The 26,114-nt window shown below is 38.7% G+C and overlaps 1 protein-coding gene and 1 pseudogene across 2 annotated transcripts in view; one reads left to right on the top strand and one right to left on the bottom strand.

The window, feature by feature from the left end:
- LOC105484475 (pappalysin 2) overlaps positions 1–26,114 on the bottom strand; it is a 305,327-nt gene that overhangs the window by 219,587 nt on the left and 59,626 nt on the right. The gene's annotated exons all lie outside the window — the stretch shown is intronic.
- Positions 22,010–22,522, top strand: LOC105484474 (protein tyrosine phosphatase type IVA 1 pseudogene; annotated as a pseudogene).

Below are 26,114 nucleotides of genomic sequence, written 5' to 3'. Positions count from 1 at the left end.
GCTTAAAGATATGCCTTCAGGTCATTTGTCCTGTTTTTACCAAAGAAGCTCTGTTTGTTTCCTTGGAGGGTTACTTATTAAACTTACTCATTAAGCAAAATAGGTCTGTTGCTAAAATAAGGGTTAAGTAACTGTCTCCCAGACCACTAGACTACTATTAGCACTGCCAGACTTCACTTTCTTGATCCCTTCCCCACTATGTTAGTTATTCATCTTGATATTTGATTTTCTGATTCTCTTTACATACAGTAGTCCACAAAACTTCAAAGTTGAATCAATTGCAGCATTCTGTCTTGTTTCTAGTTTCCTAAGAGCTGTTCACACACACACACACAAACACACACACACACACGCACACACACACACACACGCCATTACTAATTATTGGTCTTCAACCTCAGTTGAAGTTCATTGCTGCCTAGCAATCCATATCTCTAACAAGCATCTTTCTCCATTTTCTTCATGAGTGAAAATCTTCACTGTCTTCCTAAACCATCTACCAAGCCAAATCCCACTCAACCTTAACAGATTTGCTTCCTAGCTTAATGAGAAAACAGAAGTTACATGACAACACTTCGCTTAACTTGCTACTTCCCGGCTACAAACATCTCCATCATCCTCTATCCTTTCTCCTTTTGCTTACACTCCCCCTCTTCTCTCCTCCACCTGTGCAATAGATCCCATCACTTTCCATCTCTCCCTTACTCTCGAATCTCAAAACTTTCATATTCTCCTGGGTCTTTCCCTATGAAAAGGTTTTGTTGTCTCCCCCATTTTTAAAGAAATACTGCCTTTACCCTTAGCTTTTAGTTCCCTTATTCCTTTCTCAGCCAAGGTTCTTGAAAGAGTTCATCTCCACATTTTCACTTTCCATTCACTCCTCACCCACTGTCATCTGTATTTCACTCCTCCTTATCACTAAAATTTCCCATGAAGTTTGCCTATGATTTATCCATATTGTCAAATTCAATCAAGATTTTCCTGTCTTTATTTTACTAGACCTCATTACTGCAGTTTATGATTTTACCCATACTCTTTTTATTTCTGTTTTATTGATATAGAATTTCCATAACATACAATTCACCTATTTAAAGTGTACAATTCAATGTTTTTAGTGCATTAAGAGATGTGTGCAATCATCTCCACAGTCAATTTTAGAATATTTTTTATTACCACAAAGAGAAACCCTGTCTCTCTTAGCTACTATCTCCTTATCCTTCCATCCTCCCCAGCTTTAAGAAACCTCTAACCTCTTTTCTGCTCTATAGATTTTTCTATTCTGGGTATGTAATATAAGTGGAATCACAGTGATCTTTTGTGACTCGTTTCTTTCTTTTGGCCTGTTTTCAAGTTTCATCCATGTTGTAGCATGTATCAGTATTTGATTCCTTTGTGTGACCAAATAATATTTCACTGTATAGATATACTGTATTTTGTTTATTGACCCCATACTCATTTGAGAAATTCTCTTATTCTAAATTCCTGGGACCACATAGCCTCCCAGCTTTCTTCCACCTCTGCTTTTTTCCAGTTTCTTTTAAGGATTTTTCTTCTAACGTCTTCTCATTTAACTGTCTGGTGTTCAGATTCTACAGGCTTTCCCTGAATGAATTCATCCAAATCTATAATATGAACCCTCACCAATTTGCTGATCACCCTCAAAAAATATTCCGATCGACATGCTATACTCTCAGTTTCAAACTGCATATTTAATTTTCTACTGGACAGTTTTGCCCATTTACTCCCGGGCTATTCAAATGCAGCTCAATAAAGTTGAATTTATCTCTTATACACACTTCCCACTCCCAAACGAGCTGCTTCTCATCAATTCTTTATGATGACAAATGGCGTTCACCATGTAATCAATGCCATGAATACATGTGTCACCTCCCCTGTCAGCCCCTCTAGCAGAGTCTGTATAGTTAGCTCTTAATGCCTCCTACATCCATCTTTTTTTTCTCCACTTTTACTGCCACTGCTTTCTTTCAGCTTAAGGATTTGTCCTTTTTTTCTGGGAATTACTAAAATAACCTCTACAATGCCCCCCTCCAACCCATTCTCCATACTTCTACAAAATGTTGATCCTGTCACATCATCTGTTTAAACAATGTTCAGTGCCACACTCCATAGCTTAGCACATAGGTTCTCGTTATCTGGTCCTTGCCTTTTTCCCTGGCACCACCATCGGCTTTTTCCCAAATATATCCTTTGCTCCAGTTTTACAAACCTTGATTGTCATTTCACATCTCTGTGCTTTTGCACAAACTTCTTATCTGCCTAGAATATATTTATATGTTGTACACAATATATGTAAACATATATTCTACCTTCACCTAGCTAATTCTCCCATCACTCAAGTTTTACTATGTAGGTAAGTTTCCTTCACTTTCCTATCTGATGTAGCCAATTCTCATTAGTGATATCTGATTACACAATGATCACATGATGCTGTAAGCTTTTGAAGAAAGGACCCTCCCTCCCACTTAACTTTGTGTCCTACAGTTAGTTAGTTGCCATATATTTGACATTCAATAATTTGTTTGTTTGTTGAGATGAAGTCTCGCTCTTGTCGCCCAGGCTGGAGCGCAATGGTGCGATCTCGGCTCACTGCAACCTCTGCCTCCCAGGTTCAAGTGATTCTCCTGCCCCAGCCTCCAGAGTAGCTGGGACTACAGATGCCTGCCACTACACCGTTACATCTTACATTTTCCAGAAAGCTTTCTCTCCCCTTCCTCCTAGTCTGGTTTGAATGATTCACTCAAGTGCTTCTAAAATATAACCTATGTATTCTGTTGTCACACTGATCACATTACAAAATAGTTATATTTGTCTTTATTTTCCAGTATCCTCCCTAATGCCTGGTACACAGATGTTCAATATACATTTGTTTATTAAAGAATACAAGAATGAGGGTGAATATATGAATGAAAACCTCTGCTATATGTCACAGTCCTGACCACTGAACTTGTGTCTGTGTTATTGTCCCTAGGTTCCTTTCTTTATTACCTGCTCAGTACCTTAAGCCCACCCAGAATTACAATCCAGCCCAATTCAAACACAGACTACTTTAAGGGTCTAAAACTCTAAACCCAATCTTGATATCTGAGGCTCTGGCAGACCCATCTGTCTTGGTATCTGAGGCTCTGGCAGACCCATCTGTTGCCAGTTGCCCACCTGCCAACCTGCATGTTTGGATTTCCACAGACCTCATATATAAATACCAAATTTTCCATCATCACTGTGGTCACCCACTTGGATATCTCATTATTTAATATTTTCATTTATCATTAAATGATGATAAGGCTACATTTTCTAACACATCACAAATTATTATTTCACTGAAATCATGAAAACAATATTCTAAACAATTAAATGTCAGGCATTATCATTATGATGGGGGAAACACCTTCTGATGGACTAAGTTTCTCCTGAGGACTCTGAAATCCTGACAACTGTGCATCCACCTATATCCCCCTACTCAAAAAGAGGCTGGCTCTGATACTGTATATAACCTCCTGTTAACATCACAGGGAGTTATTGGAGTAAATGTCTCTCTCTGAGAAAATACTAAACCGCAACAGATGGGGGTCAGATTGGTCTGTTTACATCAATTCTTGATTGCTTTTCCATTGCCAGTGAAGGCCTTAAGTTTTATGGGTAGCATAAATCGCAACTTCGACCTAGGATTCCATATTCAACTCTTAACATAAAAGAACTGTCAAATGCAATATATCTTGTGAAGAGCAGAACCAGAAAGAAAGATTGAATTGTATCCGCAAGCAAACTCTTTAAAAATAGAAGATTGCAAATCCTTATTCAGCACTGAGAGACAGTTTCAATTTCAAACGGTAAAACAAATGAAAAGGCAAAAACAAGATTATGTTTTTAAAGGAACTTTTAAAACCATCTCACACAGTTCATCATATCTACTTCTACTTTGCTTGGGTTTATCAACCAGAAAACAACATGTATTTGTATATGCTCAAGTGGCAGCAAGTATTCAAAGAAAATATCCAATAGGAATTAAACAATAGCATTACAAAACATACAAACACAAAAGGCTTTTGTTTTCTATTTTACTACATTTTTCACATCATGTTCTATTTATCAATTGGATTATAAAGTCCTGTAGAGTGAAATCAAGACATGTCTCTTTATGTCTCCCTCACAGTACATAACATGGTAGTATAAATCTATGATTAACAACAAATTCATTAACTGAAAGACATTTATTCAACAGATATGTATTGAGAGTCTACTATATCCCTGTCTAAACACAGCTCTGAATTTGGCAAATGGGTCTACAGGACACAGGGATTTCTGAGACACAGACATAATAATTTTTCATCATCAGATCACTCCCTTGCATACATTCTGAACCCTCTGCCCTTGCTTTCTCTATTTCATTGTACTCCCTTGGCAAAATCCCAAACCTAGATAAATCAACCTTTCTGCAAACTGTCTGCACCCATGTAGCTTATGGTGACCAGAGAAAAACATGGAAATATGCTTTCTGGATTCAATTTGAATGCATGGTCTTTAATCTCAAGTGGCCCTTCTGCAGTCCAGATCCTACTACATTTCTCTGGCCCATTCATTCTCTTGCTCGCCTAATGACCATTTCATACCTTCTCTTCCCTCCTCAAACCCCCAGCACCTTTCTGCTCACAACCTGAAGTAATCCTCAACTGATTACCTTAATCCCTATTTCAAAGGGAAGTGGAACTGAGAAGAGCATTTAGGCAAGTTCTCACCTTCACATCTGACCTGCCTTTCTCCATGGACTCTTACACTCTGCTTTTCCTACTGTTACGTGAGTGACCTTCACAGGCTCTAACCCAAAAACAGCCTTCCTATCATACACTAGATTTCTCTCTCACCTTCTATAGGTTGTTTCTCCCCTAGACAGACTGATTTTAAAGGTGACATGCTACACCCTCAAAGAGTATCTTGAGTTTTTCTTATAGGAAAGGATAAATTACAATGTAAAAATGTATTTTTTAAATAATGAAAATAATGCCTTTTTCTTTAGATTCTTTTTAAAAGAATAGCATTAAAATCAAATTCAGTTATAGACACCAGATAAATTAAATGAAAACTTGGAGGCAGTGGATAGAGCTTTCGACCAGGAACCAAGAGACCTAGGTCTAGTCACTGCTCTTTGTGCAATTTATTGAACTTCTTTTGAGCTAAGGGGATTAGACTTAGAGATCTTTGCTATCCCATCCAGCTGTCAGATTCTTATCTAGAATTTGAATTCTTTCAGATAGCTTTTTAAAAAACAACTTATGGGTAACAAGTTGTTGACTTAATCCAACAAACTTTTTTCAGAAGTGGTTATTTATTTGATAACTTTTTGGATTTGCTGCCAAACCAGTGGACACATACGAATGTTATCAAGTCTATATAGCTGAAATCACTTGAGTAATTAACAGCACCTTCTTGGTAGCTAAATGCCTCAAAAACAGAACCAGTCTTTCTTTTAGTACCAGTAGCATAGGTCTGGATGTACAGGCCTGAATTGTTAAGAAAATAGGAAGAAATAAAGGAAGTTCCTCAGATACAAAAGGCAAAACAAGCCAAGCATGTTGACTCGGCCTGTAATCCAAGTACTTTAAGAGGCCAAAGTGGGAGGATCACTTGAACTCAGGAGTTTGAAACCAGCCTGGACAACATAGTGGAAAAAAAAAAAAGAAAGAAAGAAAGACAGGTATTATCTTCAGCTGTTCACACACTCAATCTTATTGCCAAAAATACAGTACTTCCTTCTCTGGGCTCCTGGCCCAAAAAGGTAGTGAGATTTCTCATCACCTTATGCTGTCTGGACATCAAGTTTCCAGCTGTCCTCCCTAATCCTCATGCTAATTACACTCTCATATGCACTCCCTTTTGACCTACATGTGAAACAATTCTAATATAACTCCATTGATAAGACTTTCCAAAACACTAAGTTTTTATTTTTAACCCAGTCATTTTAAATGACTACTATGATGAAATTTTTGTAAAATAAATAACCACTTTCAATGTTTGTTTTGTCAGTTTGACTTTTCTGAGAGAGGGGCATGGCTGTACACTATAGCTCACTCAGAAATTTCCACCCTAAGGGTAAAAGGCAAACGTACTCTCCAGTCCTCTAAGCAACAGAGATGTTTAAAAAAAATCTCAAAATAAATTAACATAATCTTGCGAATCTAATGTTTAGCCAAAGAAGCAAGTGACACACAAATATATATATATATAGGAAGATTCTATTCAAATAATGTTCAAGCCAGGCAAACTAAATATATATTTTAGGAACATATGCATAAATGACAAAATCATAAAGAAAAAGGAAGAAATTATCATCAGAAAAATTAGGATATCAGGGAAGAGAAGGAGTGAAATCAGACAGAAACATATATACAGGCCTTTTTGAGGCACTGGCAATGTTCTATGTCTGAACCTGGGCGGTGGTGTGAACTTTGTAATTATTTAAATTATGTAGATTATTTAAAGAATGCAGTTATGTGGTATTTCATAATTTTTTTTTATTTTTACAAATCTTTTTAGAGACAGAGTCTCAATCTGTTGCCCAGGCTGGAGAGCAGTGGCACAGCCATAGCTGACTGCAGCCTCTACCTCCTAGGCTCAAGTGATCCTCCTGCCTCAGTCTCCCAAATAGCTTGGACTAGAGGTGCACACCACTACATCTGGATAATTTTTTAAATTTTTTGTAGAGACAGGGATCTTTCCATGTTGCCCAGGCTGGTCTTAAACTCCTGGCCTCAAGTGATCCTCCCATTTTGGCCTCCCAAACTACTGGGATTACTGGTGTGAGCCATTGCCAAGTATGTAGTATATACTCTTCCCCATATATGATATTTTTATAATAAAAAGTAAATTCTGCCAACCCTATTTTTGAAATAAATTTGAAGTACTATACTTTTCAGTATGGGAAGATAGTGGGATGAGAAATTAAGAATAGGAATTATAATCAGACAATTATGTATTGTGTCACTAACATATTAGTTGAGTGTTTCTATTCAACTGATGATAGATAGTGCAACAGAGAGTGTGTTTTATAGAGGCTGAGGAATATTTGTGTATTTACTGATGTGTTGCTTCACTTTAACATTTATTGAAAGACTGTTACATGTCAGGCAGAGTATTAGGCACTAGGGAGACACAGACAAATGAGACATGAGGACTAATCTGAGTGTGTGTTCTAGTGCTAGGAAAGTAGCACCTTTCCAAATTGCCAAAATGACAGTATTTCTCTGCCTTCCTCACTCCTAGCTGGAGACTCTGACACTCTCCTCCTGTCTTCTCTCCCTCTTCAGCTTCTAAGTTAACTATCTGAACAGGAGTTTTTTCAGCAGGGTGGAATTGATGATGCTGTCAGACTCAGTGTCCAACGGGTCAGAGTGAGCCCTGGCTTTCTTACTCCTGTGGTATTGGCCAAGTCTACTGGCCAATTTCCTTACCCAGCACCGGCCTTAAACTCCTTCTGACAGCAGGATTGCCTACAGACAACAGTCCTTTGATCTGAATAATCGCCCGCAATATAGGCCCCAGATATCTTCCCTGTGTGGAGGAACTCCGGAAGGCTCAGTGCCTGTTGGTCACAGTGTCCTTAGCTGCTTATTGCTGTTGTCCACCCACTTATATATCCACTGAATACTCTCCTGCCTGCCCTCCTGGGGATCTGTCCTGCAACCTGGTTAAGTTGATCTGTCCCAGCCCTGCCAAGTTCTCTTTCTCTTCACCTTTCTCCTGAATAGTCCCAGTAGACTTTGCTCCCAAACATCCTAAAATCATTACAATATAAATAAATATGATACTGAAAGCATAGAGGTAGGACTGGGATGGGGATAGAAGTGGAAGGAATACTTAAGCTGAGTCTTAATAAGTTTATCAAATAGAAGAGAAAAACAGTATGCCAGCAGGAAGGAACGACTTCTTCAAAAAAACAAAAATGGGAAGAAGCCTGATGTGTTTGGAAAATAATGAGAATTTAGGCAATGATGAGAGATGAGAGTAGAATGATAGATAAGAGGAAAATGAAGTTCTTAAGTATCTTGCTAACAAAAATGGTGACAAAATTGGCATGCATTTAATGTATTCTGATCACTAAAAAATGATGCTATTACTGACCTCAAACAACGTAATGCATTCTGCTATTTGGGAATTAGTGTTCACTCACTCTCATGATTTATAAGGCTTAGTTTTCAAGGAACTCTGAACCCCTGTAGTACTACTTCAGTCATCCATACTATTTCCTCAGGTAGGTGCTAGAAACAGGCAGAGCATCTGCCCAGATATGCAGCAATTTTGGTGGATGTATTTAAGGACATAACATATAGGAAGGAGCATAGGTGATGCTCAGTGAAGTATTGGTGGATGTATTTACATTGAATCAAACAAAAACCTGGTCCCTTAGGAAGTCTCCCAATAATTCTGTTTATTTTATTTTATTCATCTGAGTGCCAGGACAGCTATCTCATCTGTTCCCTGTAGGAAATGCAGCTTTAGCCTGGACAGCATGGCAAAACCCCATCTCTACAAAAAATTAGAAAGATTAGCTGGACATGGTGGCATGCACCTGTAGCCCCAGCTACTTGGGGGGCTGAGGTAGGAGGATCACTTGATCCTGGGAGGTAGAGGCTGTAGCAAGCTGTGTTCATACCAGTGTACTCCAGCCTGGGTGACAAAGTAAGACCTTGTAGAAAGAAAGAGGAGAGAGAGAGAGAGAGGGAGAGAGAGAGAGAGAGAGAGAGAAAAGAAAGCAAGCAAGAAAGAAAGCAAGAAAGCAAGAAAGAAAGAAAAGAAAGAAAGAAAGAAAGAGAAAGAGAGAAAGAAAGAAAAGAAAAGGAAAAAGGGAAGGAAAGGAGAGGAAAGGAGGAAAGAAAGAAAGGAAGGAAAGGAAAGGAAGGAAAGGAAGAAAAGGAAGGGAAAGAAAGGAAAGAAAGAAAGAAAATGTAGCTGTTCCAGGAAGGATGTCTTTACTAGGGACAGTCCCAGGTGAAAGGAGGACTAGTTGTTTTTATGCCTCTACTATAATGAGTTTGGCTTTAATGCTTCCTGGCACTGCTAAAGTTTGCACTATTCATTTCAATGCCCTCCTGACTTTCAGAAACTCTTTACTTCCCAATGAGCCGTGTGGCAACAGTAAATTATCAGAAACACACAGAAGAGTTTCACCTCTCTGAATTAAAGATACATTGACTAATCCGACCAAAAGGACTTTGCTCAGAGAAGAATGAGAAAGGGAAAATCAATAGGCCAGAGAGTGGGAATGAAAATGGAAGTTCTTGGGGGCAGCTGTAGAATGATTATAATAATAATAAATGCAACAGAATATATTGAGCTCTTAGTCAGTGACTTCTCTTACCATTTGCTATGGTCTGAACGTGTCTTTCCAAAATTCCTGTGTTGAAATCTAATTCCCAATGTGATAGTTTAAAAAGGTAGGGCTTTTGAGAAGTGATTGTCATGAGGGTACCAACCTTATGAATGAGATTAGTGCCCTTATAAAAGAGGCTCAAAGGATTGCCTTTCTCCTTTCTCCATATGAAGACAGAGGTACTGTCTTTGAGGAAAAGGTCCTCACCAGACACTGAATTAGCTGGCACTTTGATCTTGAAATTCTCAGCCTTCAGTACTGTAAATTATAAATTTCTATTGTTTATAAATTACTCAGTCTAATGTATTTTGTTGTAGCAGCCCAAATGGACTAAGATGCCATTTTATCCCATTTTTATTTCTCTTGGACTTAAATAGGCAAAACTGGAGTTAATTAGAGCAGCATGATTTTGGAAGTCCCACTATGTTGTACTAAGCACACAATGTTTTACCAACTCTCTATACATCAGCTGTGCTCAAAGTCAACACCCTAACCTCAGAAAGAGCTTTGCATTCCTATGGCTTACCATTATGAAGTTAGAAATGGCATTTGCTTCAAGATACCTTGATCTCAAACAAGAGGAAAAACAGCTGGTAAGTGACCTCTGGGGACAGTTGATGGTCTAAGCTGATCATTCTAAGGCCCATTAGATCTTTAGACATCATTCTTGACTTTCTTAGATCACAGTTTTTATATTTGTACCTTCAACAAATTTATTTAGCACAAATTTGTTGAGTACCTACCACGTTCTGTATGCTATACTATCCTAGCAAACTGTGAGAGATTCAGGTTGTTTCATCCATCATATAAGGATAAAACTAATTTCTCAGTATAGAAATTAAATGATGAAATAAATGTAAAATATTTACCTCAGTGCTTGACACAAAAATCAGTACTCATATCATTTCTTTCATTTCTGGCAGTACAAAGATAAACTGGTACACTTCTGTTCCCTCAGGGAACTCAGTGTAAATGCTGCCCGAAATCACCCCAGTGTCTCAGAAGCACTATGAAATGGAGATGAACTACAGATAGTTGATCTTTCATGATCTCTGCAAGTAACAACTCTCAATTTAGTTCTAATTCTCAGCATTCTGGGCAGAGAACACCATGAGAACTTTCTCCTGCATGTGTTCCAAACCCTAACTCTACCACCCTCGATAGGTGTTAAGTTAAAAGAAAACTGTGAAATATTTTAAATTTAAGTATAATTGATTAATGAGAACACCATACAGGTGCTGTCAAATGATAATAAATATTAATAAAAACTCTGGCAAAAGACACTCTATAATTCATACAAAGTGTTCTTAATTGTTATTTTTTTAAAGAAAGACTAATGTTTCCTGGCATTTGTGAGTGGTGTGTTCACTAGAGGCAGTTACTACAATAGGCCATTGAACCTAATCAACTCCTCACTGACAGAGCAGGTTCCTCACAGTAGTGGCTTATGCAAAAAAAAAAAAAAAAAAAAAATGTTGCCATCAACTGGTCATTTCTGGTTTTGAATGAAATTCCAATCTTTACTTCAAAGAAATTGGCTTTGTCAAAAACAACTGCCATTGCATTCTTTCTCTTTTTGTTTCAGATTGTTTCTTAAATAAGGCCTGGTGTGCTAAATTACTTGGAAGAGTGAGGTCTCATGGGAAAGTCTGGATAGAAGCTACTAGAGGTGTCAGTCATTCCAACTGGGTTAGGGAGCCAGGGTGCCAAGGGGGCTGATGGTGAGAACAACAGCTTTGGCCGGTAGGTAGGATGTCCCCCGTTTGTCTATCACTGTGCCCAAGGCCAAATCTGAGTTTCTTGATGAGCACATTACATCCTTCCTGATTTTGGGCTTGTCATCTTTCATTACAACAAATGCTTGTTAGATTAAAAAAGTAACACAATGACTTAGTCTGGGAACATCTCAGAAGACCCCAAGTAGCTTTAAGATCAATGATTATCAGATGTTTTCAACCTCAGAAGAACAGATTAAGTTATTAACATATTCATGAAGCAACATTCTTACCTGTTATGAATATATTAGCTATCCTTCCTTTTAGTCTTTCAATAACTCCTTCTGGCCTGGGATTTTCTACTCCTGCTGTCTTCTCTCACTTAGAAGCCACTCTTTTGCCCACCTACCTTCCTCTTTCTTGATCCCTCTCTGTGGAAACTTTAACCTCTTTGCTGGTATCTCTGGCATCTCTATACCTGAAGTCAGAATGTACCTTTAGTATGAAGTCCATAAAAATATTATTATACTTTTATAAGGAAAATATGGAAAAGGGGAAACCAAGTAATGTTTATCTTGAGACAACGTACATAAACTTTGAATTACTTTTTGTACTCAGCTAAGCCACTCTCAGATTTCTGACCCTCAGAAACTGTGAGATAATAAAGATTTGTTGTTTTAAGCTATAATTTTTCATTATTCAGCAATAGATAACTATTATCTGGTAAGACAGATTAACATAGGGGTTGGGAAACTAAAGCTCTAAGGCAAGAAACTATTTTTGTAAATGTTTTATTGGAACACAGTCATACCCATTGATTTACATATTGTCTGCAACTGCTTTCATACTACAACAATAATATGAAGTACTTGTGACAGAAATTGTAAGGTCTGCAAAGGCTAAATTATTTACTATTAGTTCTTCATTGAGAAAGTATATAATTATAGAAGAAGTGTGATTTGAAATGTCTAGACTATCAAATTGAAAAAGGAATATCAGAAATCCATTTTCATTTTTTGCAGATTAAACAATTGTGACTTTAAGAAGTAAGTGGCCTAAACAGCATTAATATAACTAATAGCAAAGCTGGACAAGAAATCCAAAGTATCTATGGTCTAAATATTTGTGTTTTTTCCCCTATCTCTGAAAAAAAAAAATGTGTATGTTGAAATCCTAATGCCCAAGGTGATGGTCATTAGGAGGTGGAGACTTTGGAAGGTGATTAGATCATGAAGGCACAACCTTCATGAATAAAATTAGTGCTTTAATAAAAGATGATCAAGAGAGACCCCTCACACCATTCCACCATGTGAGAACATGGCAAGAAGGTGCCATCTGTGAGCCAGAAAGCTGATGCTCACCAGACACTGAATTTGCTAGTGCCTTGGTCTTGGACTTCCCAGCTTCTAGAACTATGACAAATAAATGTCTGTGGCTTACAAGCCACCTATATTATGATAGTTTGTCATAGCAGCATAAATGGACTAAGACATCTATCTCCCAATCCAGTGGTTTCTTCAATATACCATACTACCTTCCGTAAGATAAGGCATCAAAATCAATGTATTGTTTCATCATGAGTTTACTGAGTTACTTTAAGTAAGTCACTGCAGCTCCCTTTACTCAATTTCCTGTAGCACTACTGTAGTATCATGAACATGTTATTGACATCTTAATGGATGACCATATTACTTGATATATTTAAGTCCATTCAAAAGTATATGAAAAAGAAAAATGACAGATTACGGAAAGACCCATAGAACAGGTCATCTAGCACTAAGAACAGTTATTCAATTTAATTTTATTATTTTTACTCTTGTTCAGAGATTTAGTAATTGAAAGTGGTAAGCTGAACAGTGTATACTTACTTTCAAAAATTACCTGCTGAATTATATATAAACGCTTTTATGAAAGAAAGCAAATGAGCAGCACCAATTCAACTTTCTGTATCCATAGTAGACATTGTTAATCAAATACAGCATTCTTTCCAACTGAATCAGGTTACAGTCTCAGAATCCTTCTCAGTACCATGCTTCAGGAATCTAATGTTATTCAGTCAAAATTAGCACCTCAGTTAAAACTTATGCACTTTCTCTGACATAGAGAACACCTTGCCATATAGTAGTCTTTTTACAGCATATGTAGATATAAGTTGGTTTCAGATTTCTTTTTAAAATAGATTGGCTACTGATTTACTGAAATAATTTAACTTCAATCTGTTTAACTCTAAGGCAGCTCCAAGGCACACATGTGAAAGACAGTACTAATGGGATATTGTATTTGAGAAAGGATTTGTGATTCTGGTTTAAATTTACTGCAAGGTTCAGTTTAAATGCAACTTCCTCCCTGAGCCATTCCCTGATGTGTGAAGTACGTCCTGGTTTACCTGACTGATACCAGTTCGTTTCTCTTATCCTGCCATAATTAGCAACCATATCCCCTTTCACTCTCAGTGGTGTCCCAATCTGGATGAAAAATTATATGGCTATCCTATTGATGGCCCCATTTGGAAGAGGCCTCTCTTGTCTCTAAAACCCCTATAATACTTAATGGCTCAAATGCGACAAATGATTTATCTTGTATAATAGCTACTTCTAGTTATAATTTATGCCCCCACAACCCACTTCCCAGTTTGGATTACAAACACTTTGAGAGAAGTTATATTTCACTATTCATGGTTTACAGAAGAGAGATGCAATGAATACAAATCCCATTACTCTTTTAATCATTGTGCCTCACACATACTAAACTGGAAGAAAGAACTTCCTGAATTACTTGACACTGTAAATTCTTTTACAGTTAAAACTATACCTCATTCATCTGGTAAACCTCACAGAGGCACAGGGCTTTGGATATCATCTGTGTGTGTTTTTTTAAAATTAATTAATTTATTTATTTATTTAATTTTATTATTATACTTTAAGTTCTAGGGTACACGTGCACAACGTGCAGGTTTGTTACATATGTATACATGTGCCATGTTGGTGTGCTGCACCCATTAACTTGTCATTTACATTAGGTATATCTCCTAATGCTATCCCTCCCCCGTACCCCCTCCCCACAATAGGACCCGGTGTGTGATGTTCCCCTTCCTGTGTCCAAGTGATCTCATTGTTCAATTCCCACCTATGACTGAGAACATGCGGTGTTTGGTTTTCTGTTCTTGCGATAGTTTGCTGAGAATGATGGTTTCCAGCTGCATCCATGTCCCTACAAAGGACACAAACTCATCCTTCTTTATGTCTGCATAGTATTCCATGGTGTATATGTGCCACATTTTCTTAATCCAGTCTGTCACTGACAGACATTTGGGTTGATTCCAAGTCTTTGCTATTGTGAATAGTGCTGCAATAAACATACGTGTGCATGTGTCTTTACAGCAGCATGATTTATAATCCTTTGGGTATATACCCAGTAATGGGACGGCTGGGTCAAATGGTATTTCTAGTTCTAGATCCTTGAGGAATTGCCGCACTGTTTTCCACAATGGTTGAACTAGTTTACAGTCCCACCAACAGTGTAAAAGTGTTCCTATTTCTCAACATCCACTCCAGCACTTGTTGTTTCCTGATTTTTTAATGATTGCCATCCTAACTGGCGTGAGATGCTATCTCATTGTGGTTTTGATTTGCATTTCTCTGATGGTGAGTGATGATGAGCATTTTTTCATGTGTCTGTTGGCTGCATGCATGTCTTCTTTTGAGAATTGTCTTTTCATATCCTTTGCCCACTTTTTGATGGGGTTGTTTGTTTTCTTGTAAATTTGATTGAGTTCTTTATAGGTTCTGGATATTAGCCCTTTGTCAGATGGATAGATTGCAAAAATTTTCTCCCATTCTGTAGGTTGCCTGTTCACTCTGATGGTAGTTTCTTTTGCTGTGCAGAAGCTCTTTAATTTAATTAGATCCCATTTGTCAATTTTGGCTTTTGTTCTCATTGCTTTTGGTGTTTTAGACATAAAGTCCTTGCCCATGCCTATGTCCTGAATGGTATTACCTAGGTTTTCTTCTAGGGTTTTTATGGTTATAGGTCTAACATTAAAGTCTCTAACCCACCTTGAATTAATTTTCATATAAGGAGTAAGGAAAGGATCCAGTTTCAGCTTTCTATTTATGACTAGCCAATTTTCCCAGCACCATTTATTAAATAGGGAATCCTTTCCCCATTTCTTGTTTTTGTCAGGTTTGTCAAAGATCAGATGGCTATAGATGTGTGGTATTATTTCTGAGGGCTCTGTTCTGTTCCATTGGTCTATATCTCTGTTTTGGTACCAGTACCATGCTGTTTTGGTTACTGTAGCCTTGTAGTATAGTTTGAAGTCAGGTAGCGTGATGCCTCCAGCTTTGTTCTTTGGCTTAGGATTGTCTTGGCAATGCAGGGTCTTTTTGGTTCCATATGAACTTTAAAGCAGTTTTTTCCAATTCTGTGAAGAAACTCATTGGTAGCTTAATGGGGATGGCATTGAATCTATAAATTACCTTGGGCAGTATGGCCATTTCATGATATTGATTCTTCCTAACCATGAGCATAGTATGTTCTTCTATTTGTTTGTGTCCTGTTTTATTTCACTAAGCAGTGGTTTGTAGTACTCCTTGAAGAGGTCCTTTGCATCCCTTGTAAGTTGGATTCCTAGGTATTTTATTCTCTTTGAAGCAACTGTGAATGGGAGTTCATTCATGATTTGGCTCTCTGTTTGTCTGTTACTGGTGTATAAGAATGCTTGTGATTTTTTCACATTGATCTTGTATCCTGAGACTTTGCTGAAGTTGCTTATCAGCTGAAGGAGATTTGGAGCTGAGACGAGGGGGTTTTCTAAATATACAATTATGTCATCTGCAAACAGGGACAATTTGACTTCTTCTTTTCCTAACTAAATACCCTTTATTTCTGTCTCTTGCCTGATTGCCCTAGCCAGAACTTCCAACACTATGTTGAATAGGAGTGGTGAGAGAGAGCATCTCTGTCTTGTGCCAGTTTTCAAAGGGAATGCTTCCAGTTTTTGCCCATTCAGTATGATATTGGCTGTGGGTTTGTCATAAATAGCTCTTATTATTTTGAGATAGGTTCCATCAATACCAAATTTATTGAGCGTTTTTAGCATGAAGGGCTGTTGAATTTTGTCAAAGGCCTTTTCTGCATCTATTGAGATAATCAGGTGGTTTTTGTCTTTGGTTCTGTTTATATGCTGGATTACATTTATTGATTTGCATATGTTGAACCAGCCTTGCATCCCAGGGATGAAGCCCACTTCATCATGGTGGATAAGCTTTTTGATGTGCTGCTGGATTTGGTTTGCCAGTATTTTATTGAGGATTTTTGCACTGATGTTCATCAGGGATATTGGTCTAAAATTCTCTTTTTTTGTTGTGTCTCTGCCAGGCTTTGATATCAGGATGATGTTGGCCTCATAAAATGAGTTAGGGAGGACTCCCTCTTTTTCTATTGATTGGAATAGTTTCAGAAGGAATGGTACCAGCTCCTCCTGGTACCTCTGGTAGAATTCGGCTGTGAATCCATCTGGTTCTGTACGTTTTTTGGTTGGTAGGCTATTAATTATTGCCTCAATTTCAGAGCCTGCTATTGGTCTATTCAGGGATTCAACTTCTTCCTGGTTTAGTCTTGGGAGAATATAAGTGTCCAGGAAATTATCCACTTCTTCTAGGTTTTCTAGTTTATTTGTGTAGAGGTGTTTATAGTGTTCTCTGATGGTAGTTTGTATTTCTGTGGGGTTGGTGGTGATATCCCCTTTATCATTTTTTATTGCATCTATTTGATTCTTCTCTCTTTTCTTCTTTATTAGTCTTGCTAGTGGTCTATCAACTTTGCTGATCTTTTCAAAAAACCAGCTCCTGGATTCACTGATTTTTTGGACGGTTTTTTGTGTCTCTATCTCCTTCAGTTCTGCTCTGATCTTAGTTATTTCTTGCCTTCTGCTAGCTTTTGAATGTGTTTGCTCTTGCTTCTCTAGTTCTTTTAATTGTGATGTTAGGGTGTCAATTTTAGATCTTTCCTGCTTTCTCTTGTGGGCATTTAGTGCTATAAATTTCCCTCTACACACTGCTTTAAATGTGTCCCAGAGACTCTGGTATGTTGTATCTTTGTTCTCATTGGTTTCAAAGAACATCTTTATTTCTGCCTACATTTCGTTATGGACCCAGTAGTCATTCAGGAGCAGGTTGTTCAGTTTCCATGTAGTTGAGTGGTTTTGATTGAGTTTCTTAGTCCTGAGTTCTAGTTTGATTGCACTGTGGTCTGAGAGACAGTTTGTTATAATTTCTGTTGTTTTACATTTGCTGAGGAGTGCTTTACTTCCAACTATGTGGTCAATTTTGGAATAAGTGCAATGTGGTGCTGACAAGAATGTATATTCTGTTGATTTGGGGTGGAGAGTTCTGTAGATGTCTATTAGGTCCGCTTGGTGCAGAGTTGAGTTCAATTCCTGGATATCTTTGTTAACTTTCTGTCTTGTTGATCCGTCTAATGTTGACAGTGGGGTGTTAAAGTCTCCCATTATTATTGTATGGGAGTCTAAGTCTCTTCGTAAGTCTCTGAGGACTTGCTTTATGAATGTGGGTGCTCCTGTATTGGGTGCATATATATTTAGGATAGTTAGCTCTTCCTGATGAATTGATCCCTTTACCATTATGTAATGGCCTTCTTTGTCTCTTTTGATCTTTGATGGTTTAAAGTCTGTTTTATCAGAGACTAGAATTGCAATCCCTGCTTTTTTGTTTTGTTTTGTTTTCCATTTGCTTGGTAGATCTTCCTCCATCCCTTTATTTTGAGCCTACGTGTGTCTCTGCATGTGAGATGGGTCTCCTGAATACAGCAAACTGATGGGTCTTGACTCTTTATCCAATTTGCCAGTCTGTGTCTTTTAATTGGACCATTTAGTCCATTTACATTTAAGGTTAATATTGTTATGTGTGAACTTGATCCTGTCATTATGATATTAGCTGGTTATTTTGCTCATTCGTTGATGCAGTTTCTTCCTAGCATCGATGGACTTCACATTTTGGCATGTTTTTGCAATGGCTGGTACCGGTTGTTCCTTTCCATGTTTAGTGCTTCCTTCAGGATCTCTTGTAGGGCAGGCCTGGTGGTGACAAAATCTCTAAGCATTTGCTTGTCAGTAAAGGATTTTATTTCTCCTTCACTTGTGAAACTTAGTTTGGCTGTATATGAAATTCTGGGTTGAAAATTATTTTCTTTTAGAATGTTGAATATTGGCCCCCACTCTCTTCTGGCTTGTAGAGTTTCTGCTGAGAGATCTGCTGTTAGCCTGATGGGCTTCCCTTTGTGGGTAACCCAACCTTTCTCTCTGACTGCCCTTAACATTTTTTCCTTCATTTCAACTTTGGTGAATCTGACAATTATGTGTCTTGGAGTTACTCTTCTCGAAGAGTATCTTTGTGGCGTTCTCTGTATTTCCTGAATTTGAATGTTGGCCTTCCTTACTAGGTTGGAGAAGTTCTCCTGGATGATATCCTGCAGAGTGTTTTCCAAGCTGGTTCCATTTTCCCCGTCACTTTCAGGCACACCAATCAGACGTAGATTTGGTCTTTTCACATAATCCCATATTTCTTGGAGGCTTTGTTCATTTATTTTTTTCTCTACACTTCTCTTCTCTATTCATTTCATTCATTTCATCTTCAGTCACTGATACTTTTTCTTCCAGTTGATTGAGTCAATTACTGAAGCTTGTGCATTTGTCATGTAGTTCTTGTGTCATGGTTTTCACCTCTATCAGTTCTTTTAAGGTCTTCTCTCATTGATTATTCTAGTTATCCATTCATCCATTCTTTTTTCAAGGTTTTTAGTTTCTTTGCACTGGTTATGTAGTTCCTCCTTTAGCTCTGAGAAATTTGATCAACTGAAGCCTTCTTCTCTCAACTTGTCAAAGTCGTTCTCCGTCCAGCTTTGTTCTGTTGCTGGCAATGAGCTGTGTTCCTTTGGAGGGGGAAATGCGCTCTGATTTTTTGAATTTCCAGCTTTTCTGCTCTGCTTTTTCCCCAACTTTGTGGTTTTATCTGTCTTTGGTCTTTGATGATGGTAACATACTGATGGGGTTTTGGTGTGGGTGTCCTTTCTGTTTGTTAGTTTTCCTTCTAACAGTCAGAACCCTCAGCTGCAGGTCTGTTGGAGTTTGCTTGAGGTCCACTCCAGACCGTTTGCCTGGCTGTCAGCAATGGAGGCTGCAGAAGACAGAATATTGCTGAACAGCAAGTGTTGCTGTCTGACTCTTGCTCTGGAAGCTTTGTCTCAGGGGTGTACCCAGCCGTGTGAGGTGTGAGGTGTTGGTCTCCACCTAGTGGGGGATGTCTCCCAGTTAGGCTACTCAGGGGTCAGGGACCCACTTGAGCAGGCAGACTGTCCATTCTCAGATCTCAACCTCCGTGCTGGGAGAACCACTGCTCTCTTCAAAGCTGTCAGACAGGGACATTTACATCTGCAGAGGTTTCTGCTGCTTTTTGTTTAGCTATGCCCTGTCCCTAGAGGTGGAGTCTACAGAGGCAGGCAGGCCTCCTTGAGCTGAGGTGGGCTCTACCCAATTTGAGCTTCCAGGTGGCTGTATTTACCTACTTAAGCCTCAGCAATGGTGGGCGCCCCTCCCCCAGCCTCACTGCTGCCTTGCAGTTAGATCTCAGACTGCTGTTCTGGAAATGAGGGAGGTTCCATGGGGTTGGGACCCTCTGTGCCAGGTGTGGGACCCTCTGTGCCAGGTGTGGGATATAATCTCCTGGTGTGCCATTTGCTAAGACCCTTGGTAAAGCACAGTATTAGGGTGGGAGTTACCCTATCTTCCAGGTGTTGTGAGTCTCAATTTCCTTTGGCTAGGAAAAGGAATTCCCTTCCCCCTTGCACTTCCCAGGTGAGGCGATGCCTCGCCCTGCTTCAGCTCTCACTGGTCGGGCTGCACTCGCAGACCAGCACCGACTGTCTGACATGCCCCAGTGAGATGAACCTGGTACCTCAGTTGAAAATGCAGAAATTACCTGTCTTCTGTGTCACTCATGCTGGGAGCTGGAGGCTGGAGCTGTTCCTATTCAGCCATCTTGGGCACACCCCCCATCATCTGTGTTTACAAAATGGTTTGAATGGATGAACAAATGAGCTAATGGACACAGTATAATTTTTCTCATGTTGTCCTTCACAACACTATAGAGAAATAAACTGGCAAAACTCATTAATTAAAATATCCACTAATATGGACCAAACAAGACTAACATCTTTTCTTATTTCTCAGTTTGAGTGGTTGACTGAAATGCAATTAAGTCTCTTTGAGTATTTTGGTATGGTAACTAAGAAGCATTGGGTCAATGGTGATCCATCTCTGAAAATAAGACATAGATCTGATGACCCTTGAAGGCTTAGGTGGCATATCTGGGAAAACTGTTTTGACAAAATGGGACTCAGAATATGAACTATGCATGGAGGTCATAAAATTCAATCTATAGTGGCTAACTTCAAGGTTTAGCTTAATATCAAAATATCCAACATTCCAAAATGGAAAAGCTAAGGCTAAGAGGCCACACTAATCAGTACTTACTAGGGTCAGAAACATCCTGGGAATAGTCTTTCATGATGCAACTTAACTACATTCCTCAAATTCCAGCTTTCACACTTAGTATGTCATCTAGCTGCTCCAAACATCACTCTCACAGCTCCAAAACCAATAGCTACAGGCCTCAACCTTCCTTTATAGAGCACAGTTTAGGTCAGCTTAGATTTTCAGACAAGTCATTTCAACCAATAAGATGTCCTGATTCCCTAAGAAGGAGCACTTTTTCAATTTCCTATGGAGTTTACTTGGACTCCTTCTCCATATGCCATAGTTTACTCAAAAAATGGACCTAATCCAACAATCCCACTACTGGGTACCTACCCAAAAAAGGGAAGTCATTATATGAAAAGGACACTTGCACACACATGTTTATAGCAGCACAATTTGCAACTGCAAAAATATGGAACCAGCCTAAATGCTGATCAGCCAATGAGTGGATAAAGAAAATGTGAGCTATATATGTATATACCATGGAATACTACTCAGCCATATAAAGTAATGAAATAACGGCATTCATGGCAACCTAGGTGGAGTTAGAGACCATTATTCTAAGTGAAGTAACTCAGGAATCAAAAACTAAATATCATAGCTAAGCTATGAGGACACAAAGACACAAAAATGATATAATGATATAATGGACTTTGGGGACTTGGGGGGTGAGAATTAAAAAACTACACATTGGGTACAGTGTACACTGCTCGTGTGATGGGTGCATCAAAATCTCAGAAATCACCACTAAAGAACTTGTCTGCTGCATCGCCACCACCTTTTCCACTCTGCCATGACAACTGCTGCCTCCTGCCCTGTAGCCCCCACCACCCCCTGTGTCACTGCTGCCTCGGGACCAACTGTATGATTAGGCCATAATCTTCAGGGAGTAAATACATTCCTCAGTTCTGCGGTGTTCTTGGTCACACATTTATGGAGTTTCTGAAAGGCAGTGGAGATTACTGCCAGGCACAGTGCGATCTCTATGCAGACAAGTAAACTGTAGAAATTAATTACTACTCCACCAAGAAGCCCCTATAGGAGTGGTTATCCTGGACACAGAAGTGTTGAATTGAAATCCACAGAGCATTTTACAAGAGTTCTGACCTGAAAGGGGTAAATCTCAGTGCACTTCTTTTCTGTTTGTTGCCTCAGTATTACTGGATTGAAGAATTGCTGCTTCTTGTTAGGAGCTTCATTTCATTTATCATTACTTACAACTTCACACTCAAAGCACTGAGAATTTCAAGTGGAATATGTTGAAGTAGACTTCTGTTTCTTTGCATCATTTTTGTATTCAATTTTTTAATTATTTCATAATCCTATTGAGTCTTCTTTAGCTAAATTTACACAGCTCGAATGAACCACCCAGCTCCTGTGGAAGTCACATACAAGAACATGAGATTTCCTATTGCACACAATCCAAACAATGTGACCTTAAATAAATTTATAGAGGAACTTAAGAAGTATGGAGTTACCACAATCGTAAGAGTATGTGAAGCAACTTATGACACTACTCTTGTGGAGAAAGAAGGTACCTATGTCCTCGATTGGCCATTTGGTGATGGTGCACCACCATCCAACCAGATAGTTGCTGATAGGTTAAATTTCATAAAAATTAAGTTTCATGAAGAACCTGGTTGTTGTACTGCTGTTCATTGCATTGCAGGCCTTGGGAGAGCTCCAGTACTTGTTGCCCCAGCATTAATTGAAGGTGGAATGAAACATGAAGATGCAATACAATTCAGAGGACAAAAGCAGCGTGGAGCTTTTAAAAGCAAGCAACTTTTGTATTTGGAGAAGTATCATCCTAAAATGCGGCTGCGCTTCAAAGATTCCAATGGTCGTGTAAACAACTGTTGCATTCAATAAAACCGGGGTGCCTAACGCTCTTGGAAGTGGAACTTGAGATAGGACCTAATTTGTTACACACATTAGCCAGCATGTTGGCTTAGCGAATAGTCTAATGAAGCTTCCATAGGAGTATTGACAGGCAGTTTTACCAGGCCACAAGCTAGACAGATTTGGAAACCTCTGTGTTTGGGTTACAGTCAACCTATTTGGACACCTGGCAAAAGATTCTTTCTGTCAGTATATAAAATGTGCTTGTCATTCGTACCAATTGACCTTTCCCAAAATCAGGCAGTATTGAGTTATGACTTATTTAAATCTATTTCCATGCCAGAATATTATCGATACATAAGAAATTAAGGAAAATTAGGTACCAAAATACCCAGCACTATACTTGTATATTTTTTGCACCATACAGAACTAAAATCTCAGGAACTATGAACACTTTAGATTTTATGTGGTTTATTCCTTCAATCATTTCAAACATTGAAAGTAGGGCCTACATGGTGATTTGTCTGCTCACTTTATGTTTACGTCTCCCATATTCATACCAGTAGACATCAGGTTTGCTTAGCCATTGATATTTTTTAAACCAAGCCTTACAATGATTATTTCATGTGTTTCTATAAATCTCACTTTGTGCTTTTATTAAAAACCTCCAGGCCAGGCATGGTGGCTCACGCTTGTAATCCCAGCACTTTGGGAGGTCAAGGTGGGCGGATCACGAGGTCAGGAGATCGAGACCATCCTGGCTAACATGGTGAAACCCTGTCTCTACTAAAAATACAAAAAATTAGCCAGGCATGGTGGCGGGCGCCTGTAGTCCCAGCTACTCGGGAGGCTGAGGCAGGAGAATGATGTGAAACCAGGAGGCAGAGCTTGCAGTGAGCCAAGATTGTGCCACTGCACTCCAGCCTGGGCAAAAAAAAAAAAAAAAAAACCTCCATTTTGAAAATCTACATTGTACAAAAGCACATGTCTTTAATGTCTTCAGACAAAAAAGCCTTACAGTTAATTTAATGTTTGCACTCTGAGGTGCAGCTTAACAGGGAGGACCTGAGAAAAAAAAATGGGAGGGACCTATTAATTACTTTTAGCAAAATGTTGCCTTTGTCTTGTGCAGAACATGCAGAATATGCTCTTTAATTTAGTAAAATATTTTTAAAGGTAGAGATGCTTTGTTATTATAATCATAAACTTCCTGAAATTCTTGCATTTTTTTCCATACTTATCAGAAGTTGTTTACCAACTTATTTTTGTTTGAAAGTGTGATTTTTTTTCCTTCTCTTCCCAACCTTGCTTGCAAAAAAAGAAGTGGGTATCTGCTCATGAATTGAGCAGACATCTAATATTTTATATGCCTTTTGAGCTGTGTAACTTAATATTTGGATACTTGATAATTTGTTTTATTATATAATTGATAAAATGGTGATGTGTATTAACATTAGTTCAACCATATATTTATACTGTCTGGGGATGTGTGGTTACAGTACTGTGGGAGAAATAATTTGTCAGTGTTTACCAGCTTGTAAAAATGTAGTGCGAGAGCTTAAACATCTAAATAAATAATGAAATGCAAAAATAAAAGAACTTGTCCATGTAACCAAAAACCACCTGTTCCCAAAAAACTATTGAAATAAAATGAAATAATGGACCAAATCATTAAAACCCATACTTGAAACCCTGCTTAGTCACAATATGAAGTTTCTAGATATCTGAGAAGGCCCTTGCATGAAAACTGACAGGGAGGAAATTAAGAAATAAACATGATCTCAAGTGGTTTGCTTAGTTCCCAGCCAACTTTTCAGGTTTTCATATGTAATAACTGCGAACATTTAACAGGCTTCAAGCAAGGGTGACTTAACACCAGATCCTGCTACAAGACAGTACATGGCCCAATTAAGTTAGCTTCCATGTCTCTAGGAAAATGACTAAGTCATACCTTCCATGTGGCAATAGATGGGTCAATCTGATCTCCATTTGACACTTAGTAAAGGCTGGTAAACTAACAAACAAGTTAAAGTTGAAGAAAAGAAAGACAAAGTGCCTCCTCTCATTCCCCTCTTTCCCTTCACTATCCAACTGCTTTATCTCTCTTGCCCTCTCAGCTCTGCTTCTGGGTTGGGTTAGTAGCTTACTCATTTTTCAAAGGAGAATACTGCCTGCTGTAGAAAAAGGATATGGCTTTCTCAGCTCACTCATCGTTGGAGTTTTTCCTTATTTCCCAATCTCTCCTGCGACAATTGCAATGAAGCATGGACATATGGCTCTTTGTTCTTTTTAAGCTGGGACTTGCAGGCTGCTTTCCATGCCAACTGCAAAAAGAGATGCTGTTTGGTCACCAAGCCTGCAGCCTCTCTGGGGGCCCCACTGCAGACAACACTGAATTAGCTCATTCAAATTTCCTGGAAGTCACATTACCCATTTGACAGGCAGTGCTCGGCTTTATTCTTATTTTGAACTTTTCTTCATACGCTCTTCACAAACCTGATCATGTTCCTTATTTTTTTTTCTTCCCCAGCATCATCTACTTTATTAATGATTATTTTGTGTAAAACTAGATGAAAAAAACTATGATAAACCTATGGCCACACAGGCAAGGGAGTCTACTAAGACAGAAATCTATGATTTCAAACTTCTCCTTCTGAGCCTCAAAAGATACTTTTGAGGCTATGGAGTGAAGTGGAAGCATGGAATGAAATGGAGAAACTGAGGCATAGACTTTGACATAGTGTCCTCTGCCTCTTGCCTAATACCTTGGGTGGCTGAGTACAGTGCAGTGGGGAAACAAACAAGAGTCAGATGACTTCTCTTTGGATTATCTAATCCAATAATCAACGGGCTCTGTAATTTGAGAGATGCCTCCTCATCCATAAATAAAATGAAATGGTTGAACTAGATGGTCCCTGAGGTCCAGCAATGAAGTTCTGTGACTCTGAATCTGAGTGGACTCATTATGTCTTTCAGAATTTACCTTGGTTGCACCTCCTTAGAAGTTTGCAGCAGCTGGTTCAGAATTGCTTTTTTTCCACAATGACTTGGAAAGAAGGAAATGGAGTTAGACACATAAGTTTCTTTCACATTTCAGCACTTGAAGATTGACTGGAAAGAGGCTGCTGTGAACAGTCTCCACTTCCCTCAAGTTTCTACCCTGCCAGCCATCTTCTCCCTCCCAAGAGACAACTGCCTTCTTCATCAAGAAGATCAAGGCTACCAGGAAAAGCTTTTTCTAATCTCCACCTGCATGCCAACAACTCATAAATCTGCATCCACCCTCCACTCCTTCCTTCCAGTCTCAGAGAAAGATGTGTCCTTTCTTCACTTTGTGTCTGCCACTAGTGCTTGGATTCCGACCCCCTTCCTCCTCGACCTCCAGAAAAGGGCTACTCTCTTGATTCCTCTTCTTTAAAATTGTCCTGGAATACAATTATTTTAACCTTTCTAGAAAAGGACATTAAGGACATAAAGTGGCCTTTTTCTTGCACTTAGGAGTAGAACCAAAACTGATTCTTTAAGATGATACTGGATTTTTGCATAAAGATATTGTTCAGAGCATTGTTCATTACACTACATAGCTTCCTCTATATGTAGTCCCCAGGAGAAATTTCTGTCC

The sequence above is a fragment of the Macaca nemestrina genome, chromosome 1 (genome assembly GCF_043159975.1).
Source record: "Macaca nemestrina isolate mMacNem1 chromosome 1, mMacNem.hap1, whole genome shotgun sequence".
NCBI classification, from domain to species: Eukaryota; Metazoa; Chordata; class Mammalia; order Primates; family Cercopithecidae; genus Macaca; species Macaca nemestrina.
This window is presented reverse-complemented; position numbering and strand designations above follow the sequence as displayed.